The following is a 13,073-nucleotide window of genomic DNA, read 5'->3' as shown; positions in this document are numbered from 1 at the left end:
TGGAACTAACCTATTAACAAGATGCCGAAGTGCCGATTCTTTGTTCTGCTGTTTTTGGTTTCAGAAATCCTAGTAATGAAATATTCTCGGAATCGGACGAAATCAACGCCCAGGTTCCTATTTTGCCCGGAAGCATCCAGAACACACGAGAACCGCCAGAGAGGGGGCACAGGCCCACCAAACCCTAGGCCGGCGCGGCCAAGGGGGGGCCCGCGCCCCCCTATAGTGTGGTCGCCCCTTCGACCTCCTGACGCCGCCTCTTCGCCTATATAAAGCCCCTCGACCTAAAACCTCGACACGGAAAAGCCACGGTACGAGAAACCTTCCAGAGCCGCCGCCATCGCGAAGCCAAGATCTGGGGGACAGGAGTATCTGTTCCGGCACGCCGCCGGGACGGGGAAGTGCCCCCGGAAGGCTTCTCCATCGACACCACCGCCATCTTCATCACCGCTGCTGTCTCCCATGAGGAGGGAGTAGTTCTCCATCGAGGCTCGGGGCTGTACCGGTAGCTATGTGGTTAATCTCTCTCCTATGTACTTCAATACAATGATCTCATGAGCTGCCTTACATGATTGAGATTCATATGAGTTTCGTATCACAATTCATCTATGTGCTACTCTAGTGATGTTATTAAAGTAGTTTATTCCTCCTCCATGATATAATGTTGGCAGTATGTGCATCATGAAGTACTTGGTTTATGCTATGATTGTGATCTCTTGTAGATTATGAAGTTAACTATTACTATGATGGTATTGATGCGATCTATTCCTCCTTTCATAGTGTGAAGGTTACGGTGTGCATGCTATGTTAGTACTTGGTTTGGTTGTGTTGATCTATCTTGCACTCTAAGGTTATTTAAATATGAACATTGAATTGTGGAGCTTGTTAACTCCGGCATTGAGGGTTCGTGTAATCCTACGCAATGGTGTTCATCATCCAACAAGAGTGTAGAGTATGCATTTATATATTCTGTTATGTGATCAATGTTGAGAGTGTCCACTAGTGAAAGTAGGATCCCTATGCCTTGTTCCTAAATACTGCTATCGCTGCTTGTTTACTGTTTCACTGCGTTACTACTGCTGCGTTACTACTGCTTGTTTACTGTCCTGGGCAAAGCACTTTTCTGGTGCCGTTGCTACTACTTATTCATACCACCTGTATTTCACTATCTCTTCGCCGAACTAGTGCACCTATTAGGTGTGTTGGGGACACAAGAGACTTCTTGCTTTGTGGTTGCAGGGTTGCATGAGAGGGATATCTTTGACCTCTTCCTCCCTGAGTTCGATAAACCTTGGGTGATCCACTTAAGGGAAAACTTGCTGTTGTTCTACAAACCTCTGCTCTTGGAGGCCCAACACTGTCTACAGGAAAAGGAGGGGGCGTAGACATCAGTCTCAGCCGAGGACGATGCGGCCGTGGACTCACAAGTCACGGCATGAGGCATCGTGGGCTGAGGAGCTACGCTCTCGGCAGGCGCCGGAGCCGCACTTGCGACAAGAGCCGGAGCAGTGCTCGCGGCAGGGGCCGGAGCCGCGCTCACGACGCTAGCAGGGGCCGTGCGCATGGCTGAAGCGGGAGCCGCATCGGGCAGAGTGCCATGCAAGGATCTCCCATGCACGTCGATCGGCTGCTGAGAGGTGCTTGGAGCCGCGTCAATAACCTGAAACGGAGGAACTTCGTCTGAAGTCAGACGGATTAGTGGACAGGTAAGATGTGTCATATTTACGCACAGGTGCACTCGTAACCGGTTCATTATCAGGAAAAGTGATAGCCTGTGCTAAGGTAGAGACATCAACAGAAACACCAGGTGTGGCATAAGGAAAAACGGACTCGTCGAAAACGACGTCACGAGAGATATAAATGCGACCCGTAGACCGGTCTAAACACTTATACCCTTTGTGCATCGGGCTATAGCCAAGGAAGACACAAAGCTTAGAACGAAACTCTAATTTGTGGGAGTTATATTTCCGAAGGCTAGGCTAACACGCACAACCAAAAATATGGAGGAACTCGTAATTGGGTTGTATGCGGAGAAGACGAAAGATGGGAGTTTCCTTGTGAAGCACCGGTGTGGGCATGCGATTTATAAGATAGCACGCTGTAAGAAACGCCTCATCCCAATAGCGTAGAGGGAGAGATGACTGGGTAAGAAGTGCGAGACCTGTTTCAACCAAATGTCGGTGTTTGCGCTCAGCAACACCGTTTTGTTGGGAAGTGTGAGGACAAGACACGCGATGCACAACACCGGTACACTCAAAATGACGGTGGAGTTTGTGATACTCGCCCCCCAATCAGACTGGACAACCTTGATTTTCGAACCTAGGAGGAGTTCTACATGAGCCTGAAAAGCATGAAACACCTGCTCAACATCAGATTTATTTTTGATAAGATAGATCCAGCAAAAACGAGAATAATCATCGATAAAGCTAACATAGTACTTGTACCCCCGAGAGGAGGCACACGCTGGACCCCAGACATCAGAATGAACTAGCTCAAGAGGCATAGTAGACACATGAGAGGAAGATGAATAAGGTAACTGGCGGGTCTTGGCACGCTAACAGGTATCACAAACTGACGATGTAGAATCTAAGGAGCACACAAGTTTATTTGAGCCAACAATATCTTTGACTACATTTATTTGTAGGATGACCAAGACGCTGATGCCACCGGGAAGCGGTGACCTTGACACTAGCAGAAGCATGATGACTGGATGTTGAAGATGCATGAGCAAGCGGGACGGGGTAGAGTCCTCCCTTGCTCCTACCGTGAAGAAGAATTCTCCTCGTGGCTTTGTCCTTGACAAGGAAAAAATTACGGTGAAATTCAACAAACACATAGTTATCAACAACAAGGCGAGAAACTGAAAGAAGATGTTGGCTAATGCGTGGAACATGGAGGATATTTTTCAGTTTTAGGGATGAACCGGCTAAGTTTGAATGACCAATGTGCGAAATAGACAAACCCATACCATTAGCCACCTGGACTTGATCGGTTCCTCCGTAGCGCTCGTGCATGTGTAGACGTTCCAGATCACTTGTGAGATGATCCGTTGCACCAGTATCCATGTACCAGTGCGAGTTGTTGTTGTTGTTGCTTGTGGAAGCCGAGTTTCCCGCTCGAGAATTGTTGCCGCGGTAGTCACGATCAAAGCGGTTGCGACAATCAGCCGCCGCGTGCCCCAGTAGCCAAAGAGTTGACAGCGGGGCCGGTTGCGACGACCATTGCCGCCGTTGCCGCCACCATTGCGGCCATTGCCACCGCCGCCGTTACGGCCTCCGCCGTTGCCTCCGCCGCGGCCGCCACCATTGCGACCGTTGTCAGGGCGGTAGTAGTTTCCGCCTCCATTGCCACCGTTATGGCCTTGGGATTGGTGACCATAATTGGTCACATAAGGACCCCCGCTAAGCTGCATGGGGCGATCGACGACGGGTGTAGGGCGTGTCGCCGCGTTGGCCGAGGAAGACCACTCGGCGTCCAGACCCTGCGATGCCTGCAGGGACTCAAAAGAAAGCACGGCAGAGTAAAACTCCGCGTAGGGCACCGATCGGTTAGCCAAGGTAAGGTTCCCGGCGAGAGGATTGTAGGCCTTCCCGAGGCCGGTGATGATGTAGTCGACCAGCTCATCGTCGGAGATAGGAGCTCCGGCAGCCGCCATTGCATCAGCGAAAGACTTCATCTTGTGCATATACTAGGTGGCGGACATGTCCTCCTTGCGCAAGGTCTGGAGCTGGCGACGAAGATGGCGGACGTTGGCACGACTTTGTGCACCAAACATGGTGTGCACAGCGCCCCAGACTTCGGCCGCCGACTTGCAGGCGATGAGTTGGCACGCCACGTCCGGCTCCATAGAGCCGAGAAGGAGCCCGACGACACGCTGATATTGCGTCCACCAGGCGGTGTACGCCGGGTTCGGGACGTCGACGGCGTCAGCATCAGTCCCTTGCTTGATCGTCGCCGGGGGAGCGACGGTAGTACCGTCGAGGTGGCCATGGAGCCCTGCGCCTGAGAGGTTCGGCAGGGTGAGGCCCTTCCAGAGCATGAAGTTTCCATGATCTAGGCGGACCGCCGGCGCCGGTGCAACACCGACGGGGGTCGAGGAGCCTGGGGAAGCGATGATGGCGCCGGCAGAGTGAGACACCTGGATTGCTCCGGTTTGTGCCATGGCGACGGATCGGAAGAAGGCTCGCGACGCGGACGGGGACTCGCGTGCGGACGGTGATCTTCACAGCAGCGGCGACGGCGCGGATGAGGCTCGCGGCGGCGCGGCGGCTGCGGGAGCGATGCGCTCTGATACCAAGTTGAAAAAGATGATTAGGGTTTTCGTGGTAGACTTACACGTCTCCACCTCTTCTATTTATATACACGGCAGTCATACAAGATTACAACACGTAACACGTACGAGTCTCCGACTCGTATACTACATGGACTTTTCGATTCTAACAATACCTACGCGTAGAAGTTAAGTTTGGTCAGATGATACATGCACGAGCTGGACTGCAGGGTATGCCGGTGCATACCCGGCATACCTTGTAGGTCCGCCACTGGCTATATGTACGACAAATTACGTACGATTCACGCACGACACAAAAGGATCAACCGTCCGTGTGTGGTCACAACACCACGCAGTTAGATAGTCCATCGTACAAGAATCGGACAATAACCTGTGGTATGTGAGGCGGCAAATTCGCCTCATTTCTCAAACAATTTGGTTTCAATACGGTTTTCTCTATGTACACGACGGTTCAAGGAATTGGTCATCTCCACTACCAGTCCTCATCCGACGACCGACGATGATGTTGTCTGGAAGTTGGACGGCATGGAAGCGTCATCATCCGACGAAGCTCCCGCGAACGTCGGCCTCATCAGGGTCTCCACCACCAGCCACACCTCCCGGGCAAGATCCGGCCGCCGCCTCCTACTCATCTCGGCACACCGCAGGCCGAGGTGCGCCAGCTGGTTGGCCTGCACGAACGGCCAGCTCCCCGCGGAGGGATCAATGATGGACTGCAGACCCCCCTCCTCCATGGCGTCCTCCACCATCTCGGCGATCTTCTGGGGCGGCCTTCCCGTGAGGAGCTGCAAGACGATGATGCCGAAGGAGTAGACGTCCGAGCGCGGTGTGAGCTCGCCGGTGGACAAGAACTCCGGGTCCATGTACGCGAAGGTGCCCCTCGGGTACAGCCTGGTGGTGGTGGTGGAGGTGTTTGACTGTGTAATGAGTCGGCAGGTGCCGAAGTCGCCCAGCTTGCTGACGAGGTTGCCGTCGAGTAGGATGTTGGCCGGCTTGAGGTCGCCGTGGATCAACGGCTGCGGCTTGTTGGAGTGGAGGAAGGCCAGGGCCGAGCACATCTCGGCGATGATCCTGGTGCGCACCTGCCATGTCAACGGCGGCGTGTTGTTGGTGCAGGCAAGGCGGTCCTCGAGGCTGCCGTTTGGGAGGAACTCGTACACTAGGCCAAACACCTCGCGGCATGACCCGATGAGCGTGACGAGGTTTGGGTGCCGTACTCTGCTGAGGACAGCAACCTACAGCCAAATGGTGTCAAACTGCAGAATCAGTCATCAGACTCGACTCTGTGAACTGAACTACAAATGTCAATGAATCAATTATGACCATCTGTAGGAATTACTTACCTCTTGGTTGAATTCTGGCTGCCCCTGCAGGCTCTTTGAATGCATCAGCTTGATTGCTACGGTTGTGCTGCGAAGTGAGCCTCTGTAGACACATCCGAACCCACCCTCGCCGATCTTGAGCGCTTCGTCGAAGCTTCGAGTTGCCTGTTCAAGCTCAGAGGCAGAGAACTCGGTGTTTATTACTGCTTCAGCCGCCGGAACCGACACTCTCTGCTCCTTCTTCGTCTGCCTCAACTCTTCAGCTGTAGCACCCCTCTCCTGCTGCAGCTTCTCTTTATCTCCCCTTAGCTCTTCTACAAGGTGCTTGCTTGCCGCCAGCTTCTGCTTCTCATCGTCCAGAGCAGACTTCAGCTCTGTGATGCACTGCTCCAGTATGACATGTTCTTCTCCTGCGTCGTGTAGTTCCTCGTACAACGTCTTGCACTTGACTCTCGTTTCTTCCATCTCCCGCCTCTGTATTGAGAGAGCCTCCTCAATTGTTCTCCGCTGTCTTAGCTCGTGATGATACAACTTCTCCAACTCCTTGGCCTGTAAGAGTAGTAGCTTTGTCTTTAGTTACTTTCAGTTCACAACCTGAAATATGCTTCTCCCTGAAGAACAGAACCAGTAGTTACCTTTTGAAGAGCTGAAAGCAGATCAAGTTCTGCCTTTCGGCGCTTGCTTGATTCTTCAAACACTTCTTTCTTCGACTGTTGAGATTCACGGAGTGCCTCTTTAAGTCTTCCTTAAATGTCTGCATCACCACCTGGGTTCTCCTGTATCGCACAAACACTTCAATTGTATGCATATATACGTTGCATTTCACTTGTTGGAGAAATTTCTATCTAGCTTGTGAGACTTCAAGTCTTCAACTGGACAGTAGCCAAACTGATACTTACGAGCTCTTGAGAAGGAGGTGGAAAAAACTCATCATCAGACTCGTGCATTGGATGCCCCATCGCGGATCCGGACACACTGATGGCATCATCATTCCTTGACCACGAACTTTGCAATCTGTCCAGATCCTGCCGTGGACTTCCATTTGAGCTTGGTGCTTCACTCTCTGACTGGGGAGTCATAATTGATCTCATATGGCTGGAAATGCTGCTCGCTGACAATGTTGACGCAACTGTGCTTATGGGCGATGGTGGTATCACAGGAATGGTTGTGTTCGCTTCCCTGCAGCATTGAGCCATTGACAGGCGTGGTGATGTTAACGGACTTTTATATAAGACAAGTTCTTAAGACTTTGGCTTAAGCTTACCTGGTACATATCAGTTGTCCTTTACATGTAAACCATATCATACATGATGAGGCTCCTGCCTCCATCAGTCTGAGTGCTTTCTTGGACTTTGGTGTTTTCAGTTTCCTACAATTTTCCCAAAAATGTTATGTATGAAATCTTAAATTGACTAGTTTAGTTGATATTCGGCATATCTAAATTATCAGAATATGGCATGTTAACAGAACTATCAGGTGTTTGGTAGAAATAGAAAGAATTTTGATAAAATGGAAAAGGGCTATCTTTTTAAAGAAATATATTATTTGATTAATAACAGGAACAGGAAATTGAATAGATTTATGCTTCACTAATTGAATGATAAATGACTACAAGCGAAGGAGATAAACGGTTTAAACAAAAAAAATACCCAAAATTTCAAGCATACTTTGAGTAATATTTGTCTGATGCTGCTCCCATGACAAGCTTGGTGATGCCATGAAGGGTAATAAGCTCCTCAAGTCCTCTAGCAACATCATCATTCTCAATTATTATTTTCTCACAGCTGACCTATGATAATAAAATGATAAAATCTAATTATGCAATAATGATACATATAAAGTAATTCTTAAATTCTCCTCATTAATGGTAAGTGCATACTGGATTTACTCTACCTATATGTAAAATAGAAATTATATTATGTGATAAGAGCGACAAGAGAAATTATACTTTTTTGTATTTCTAACACACACTTGAGATTGAACTTAATTTTTGAATTTGGTTTGCTAGAACACTCCATAGAATGTAGCATGAATAAAAATCCTCCAAAAAAATGATGTGTTGTCAAATGAATTCCACTTTCTAGCCTATAGTTATGCATTTATGACACATATTACCCGTTTAGTGGAGCTTCTACCAGAATATCTCATTTAGGAGAGATTAAATATGGTTTTATTCAACTTTTGCATTTTGCTTGTTTTGTTTAGATAGCACCGGCATGTTACGTCGATGTGGCACGAAAAAAATGTGTAAAGATCGGAGGTCTGCATCGAAAATCATGCCCAGATTCTCTCATCTCTATTTGTTCCATTCCTTATCATCATTTTGAAAATTTCGAACACTGTTGATCACTTCACACCTTTCTCAATGGGTACACATGAAAAAAACGAGGGTCCAAAGCTTCTAAAAGGGCTATTATAGATGAATTTGCATTAAATGGGATAATAATAATATGTGGCACAACTGCACAATTACACGATAAATAGTGTAATTCACCCTTATATTTATCTGGTTTCCTAATTAGTTTATCCGTGAGTGAGACATTGCAGATGTAGGGAAGAAAACCTTCCGTAATGCACATAGAACAACATATTCATGGAGTCTTCCGGATGCCTTCTCTAGCTCCATCTTTCTGTGGTCCTTGACCTGTTCTGGATCCATCCTGGTATAATGAATTTTTGTTCCCACTGTAACAACAGACAGGCAAGGTTGTCATAAGGTGATGAATGCAAATCCTGTCAAGTCTACTCTGAACTCTCAAGCAAAATAGGTCATGTGGGAGTCTGACTGCATAAAGGTAAGATGCAAATTTTCATTTAAATGGAACTGGAATGTTTATGCCTGTTGACATCCTGTGTATCTAAGCTAAATAATGTATGCATGCTTTGGCTGATGACAAAATGAGATCGAGAGCCCTATTGTTTGGACTGCACATAGACAAAGTCAACCATTTGATTTGGGTATCTGCTGGCTAAAAATGCAAACGAAATCACATCCATTTGTTTGGTAATAAACAGCGCACTCGATCAGAATGGCATCGGCATCCGACTGATTTCACCTGAGAGAACCAGTGGAAAAATCACACAAATAACGAAGGCTTACTCATGGGGATCATCTGCGCGGGGCAGTGGACGTGCGCTATCACGAACTGCGCGCCGTCCTTGGCCAGGTTCTGCAGCGCCCACACCATGGCGCTCTTCCCTCGCTTGACCTCTTCCGAGACAGCCACGAACACCTTGTCCCCTGCAGCCTGCCTCGCCTCCTCTACCGCCTCGCCGCTGGCATTGTTCACCTCCACAATATCATGGCCGATGTCCGCATCACTGCTCGCCGACATCCTCAAGCTGTATTGCGAGCTTCTTCCCGAAGTCTCCCACCGCCTGTGCGCCACGCTGCTGGCCACAGCTTCCATCGCCGCTGGTTCTGAAGAACTCCGCAGCCTGCTGCTATTAACGTTTGGGGTAAACGCGTTGCCACTCTAGCTGGGGAATCGACCGGAGACGACGGAGGATATTCGGAGGAAATGGAAGGGGCGTCGCCAACTTGGGCTTATAATTATTCAGGTCAACCATCGCCGGCATACTGAGAGTTAACTCCAGGAATGTCAATGTTCAGATTGTTCCTGAGGCCACAGCCTGCGTGTGCGAGCCCAGGATAAGGTCGTGGAGCTGGATAAAAAAAATAAGTAGTGGTGTGTGCAGATTTCAAATACATACTCCCTTCGTACCTACGGAGTAGATTATATAGGGGTAGTATAGTTTTTGTAGCTAACTCTCATGCATGCCCTCTCCAAAACAATGTTTTGACCAATGTATGCCTTCAATGATTTTCTCGTCCAACAACCATTCATCTTGGTCGCAGCCGTTCGGCCAATTTATTCCTATAATCTGGTATCGAGAGAGTACAAGGAGTTGTTGACGTGTCTCTCTCGCACTTCTTCATGAGGGCAACGGTTGTGGCACTTCGGCGCTCACTTAGGCTAGCCTCCACGGGGACTGCCGAGTCGGCACTTCACATCGGTCTTTTTTTTCTTCGATAAAGAAAATATATTAATATTAAAAGATACCAATTACACATAGTCTCTGCAACAGCGCTCCATCCTAGTGGCAGTACGGATGCACACAGCTAAAAAAGAGTAAACAAAACTAAGAAATAAAAATCCCGCTACAGCTTTCCAGATCTAGCAACAGCAATACAACCACCACCGTGACAACACCTGAAATATACTCTCCAAAAGCGACGCCCTCCAAAAAGGAAATAGTGCACCAGCGCCGTCGTCGCCCGACCAAAGGTTTTAGGTTTTCACCCTGAAGATAGTCCCCACTCTCAAAACAATGCCTTCAACAAGGTTATTGCCAGGCACAAACCAGTTAAGGCCAGACCTTGGGTTTTCACCCTGAGAGGTAAGACTCTGAACTTCACCTGTGATGTCACCCCCACATGCATACCACTATTGCGGAGCCCGGAACGCCAAGCAAATCCCTCAGCATCATGGAGACTCGAACCTCCTTTAGCCAGTCCACCAATCCGGCCTTCATGACTTTACCATTGACCAAAAAGTCACTTGATGTCAACACAGAATAGAGCTTCGCGCCGCTCCCTCCGGAGCCAAACGGTCGGAATAAAAACATGGGTGCGCGCGACCGAATACCACCCGATCCAGCAAACTCCAAGCAAAAGATGCACTGTTCCATTCGCCAGTGGAGCTTTCCGGAACTCATCTCTCCAGCTAGATCAAGGCAAACTGACCTCCGGTAGATCTTCATCTTCGCTTGCGAGAAACCCGAGGGCCGCCACCAAAAACAAAGCAAGACCAGCAGCCCCCACGCCGCCAGTCCCTCCTGCCGGATCACCAGGGAAGAGGACGGCGGCGTGGATCATGCGTACCACCGCCGAACCGTCACCGGGGGTGATGGCCGCCACCGCTCCACGGAATCCTCCATGGCTACCGATGGAGATATCAGGCCCCGGCCAAGTAGTCGTGCCGCCCGGCTTCCTCCACCGTCGCTTCATCACCTCCCATGGAACGCCGCCGCGAAAACCCTCTCCTCCCCTTCGTCGTTCGACGGAAGGGGCGCCGCCACCGCCGCCGGGGCCAAGGCCGGAGCCGGGGCCGAGGCCAGCAGCAGCGGCGGCTGAGGGGCAGTGGTCCGGGGGAGGCTACTCGGGGCGGAGCGGGTGGATCATCCCCCGCCGCCCGGGATGGGGGCGGGAGAGGAGGAGGGTGGCAGCTAGGTCAAGTCGTCCGCTCTGGTAGTCCCTTCAGTTAATGTGTATCAGTCCACTAAGCATGCCAGGTTTTCTTGATTCCTCCATTCCTAATCTTCCTCTACTATTTTGTTCACATCGGTCCTTGATTGGAGGTGCTCTAAGATCTGTGCGTGTCACAATATGACTTTCACCTACATAACCAATCAGCCTAATTCATCTTTCCAGTGCCTGCATAAACTGTGCGCGACACACCCATGCTACATCGGCCGGTCAGACAGCACCCAAACTGGATGGTTTCTTCTCCAGACTGGCAATGGCATGTCCAAGTTACCAATTTGGACAACCATATTTGTTTATTGTCAACATGCTTGGTAATGAGGTGTCACTTTATTTGGTTGTCTTTAAGGCTGAGTAGATAGAGGCTACTACGCATAGATGGCGCATATCCACCTCTTTCAAACACCGTTCCACCGTAGCGAGGAAACATCATCTGTCGATGCATTTTCGCGGGAAGTTAGATAGGTAGATGTTGTGTGTTTGGATGCACCGGGCATCCATCGCCGTCCGTGTTCTGTGGCTAGCTATGACAGGTAGATTTGTGTGTCCTAGCGTCGTAGTAGGCGTTGGCGGGTATTGTTTCTACCCCTTTAGGGCATGCTGATATCAGTTAATGTTGTGCCGCCGTTCGGCCCTTTGTTCATTTGTCATTTCACCGACTTTTGTAGAGTTTCCTTGGGCTGTTTTCACGGAAGCTACCGCCTCAGTAGTCTCCAGTGGGTCCAGCACAGATGTGCTTCAAGGGTCCCGCGTGTCACATCGCAGCGGTAGCTAGTCGTGCAGCCTGCCCGACTTCTTCTCTCTAGGCCTAACTAGAGGGTACTTTGGCAACTCATGTATGCATCATATTCCTTAAAATTATCGCGCTACCGCGTGCCGTTGTGCGAGCCTGGTCTAGTTTTGATCAGGTGATTTACAATAAGGGGTGAGAAAAAATTGAAGCTATTGATGAAACCGGTCGATGCCACCATTTTTTTTATAAAAAGGACAGGGTTGTTGCCACCATTGTCGAATGTAGGAAAAGGTGGGTCACATGTGTGATTCATTTTCTCCTAGTTTTTAACAGCTCCGTGACATGCCAATTAAGTGCGGCCTTTTGATAATAGGACTGTTGATAATATCATGTACACTTACATGTACAAGTATTTTTTTACACGAGTAATACACATAGAATGGGACTACTTTTTTATGGAAAGTCAACATGGCCTATTTATTTATTATCAAAGGTCGATACATTGTCTCATAGAAACTAGTTTTTTTTTCCGGATCTTCTACCCGGATAGACTTATGAGAACCATCCGCCCTACTAGCTAAAATATGAGACATTCTATTGCTTTCCCTGCAGCTATAAACCTATAATCAAAGACAACATGAGCAAATCCACGGGATAAGAGAACACATTCTTGGTAGATTGCCGCAGCTGGTCTATTTGAGTAGCCACCATCTATCATGGTGGACGCAAATTCCATGAATTACTATTGACAATGTGTTTAGTACAGCCAACTTATCCTGCCCAGTATCACACCATCTCCCAATGCCCTAGCTTTCGCCGATGTTGATTGTTGCATCAGCGATCAATGAAATTTCAGAGTTGCTGCATGCCATAAACATACCCGCAGCATCTCGTATAACTGCTTCCGTTGCCCCAGTACTTACCTCAGCCTTGAAACGAGGCATCGAAATTCAATTTTCAGAATCCTTCCTTTGGCTTCTCCTAGCCATGCCTACATACACACACATTTAATTTGTTTTGCAGCATTTGCATAATTGGTTGCCATTTCTAGTATTACCTGGACAGATCGAACTAGGTTCACAATATTTTCACCATGAGTTATTTTGTCTTCTCTGCCCCCATATGTACCAACACACAGTTACCAGGAGCTCCTTCAGTCCCACGTCCTGGAACTTGACACCAATACGACCAGGTAATCTCAGAAGAATTTCTAAGATCGATGAGTCCGATCTGTCAAGGGTTGACACCCCATTGATCTGCTCCAAGAATCCCAGTTCTCCTCATATTTGTAGCACGCGCTTGGGCACTCGAAGAAAGCATGCAAATTAAAGTGTTCTCGCAATAAAGTTCACATACATGACAAACACTTCTGGTGATGATATGCATGTTTGCAAGAACACAGTTACATGGGATAGTTCCATGCAAAAGCGTCAAGAAAAAATATTGACCTTTGGTGAAACC

General features: G+C 48.8%; 1 pseudogene; it reads right to left on the bottom strand.

Moving 5' to 3' along the window:
- Nucleotides 1-4,773: 4,773 nt before the first annotated feature.
- LOC127341401 (U-box domain-containing protein 33-like) lies at nt 4,774-9,023 on the bottom strand (annotated as a pseudogene).
- Between the last annotated feature and the right edge of the window lie 4,050 nt (nt 9,024-13,073).

This window comes from Lolium perenne, chromosome 3 (assembly GCF_019359855.2).
Source record: "Lolium perenne isolate Kyuss_39 chromosome 3, Kyuss_2.0, whole genome shotgun sequence".
NCBI lineage: Eukaryota > Viridiplantae > Streptophyta > Magnoliopsida > Poales > Poaceae > Lolium > Lolium perenne.
Note: the sequence above shows the minus strand (reverse complement) of the source record. Positions and strands in the feature narration are given on the sequence as shown.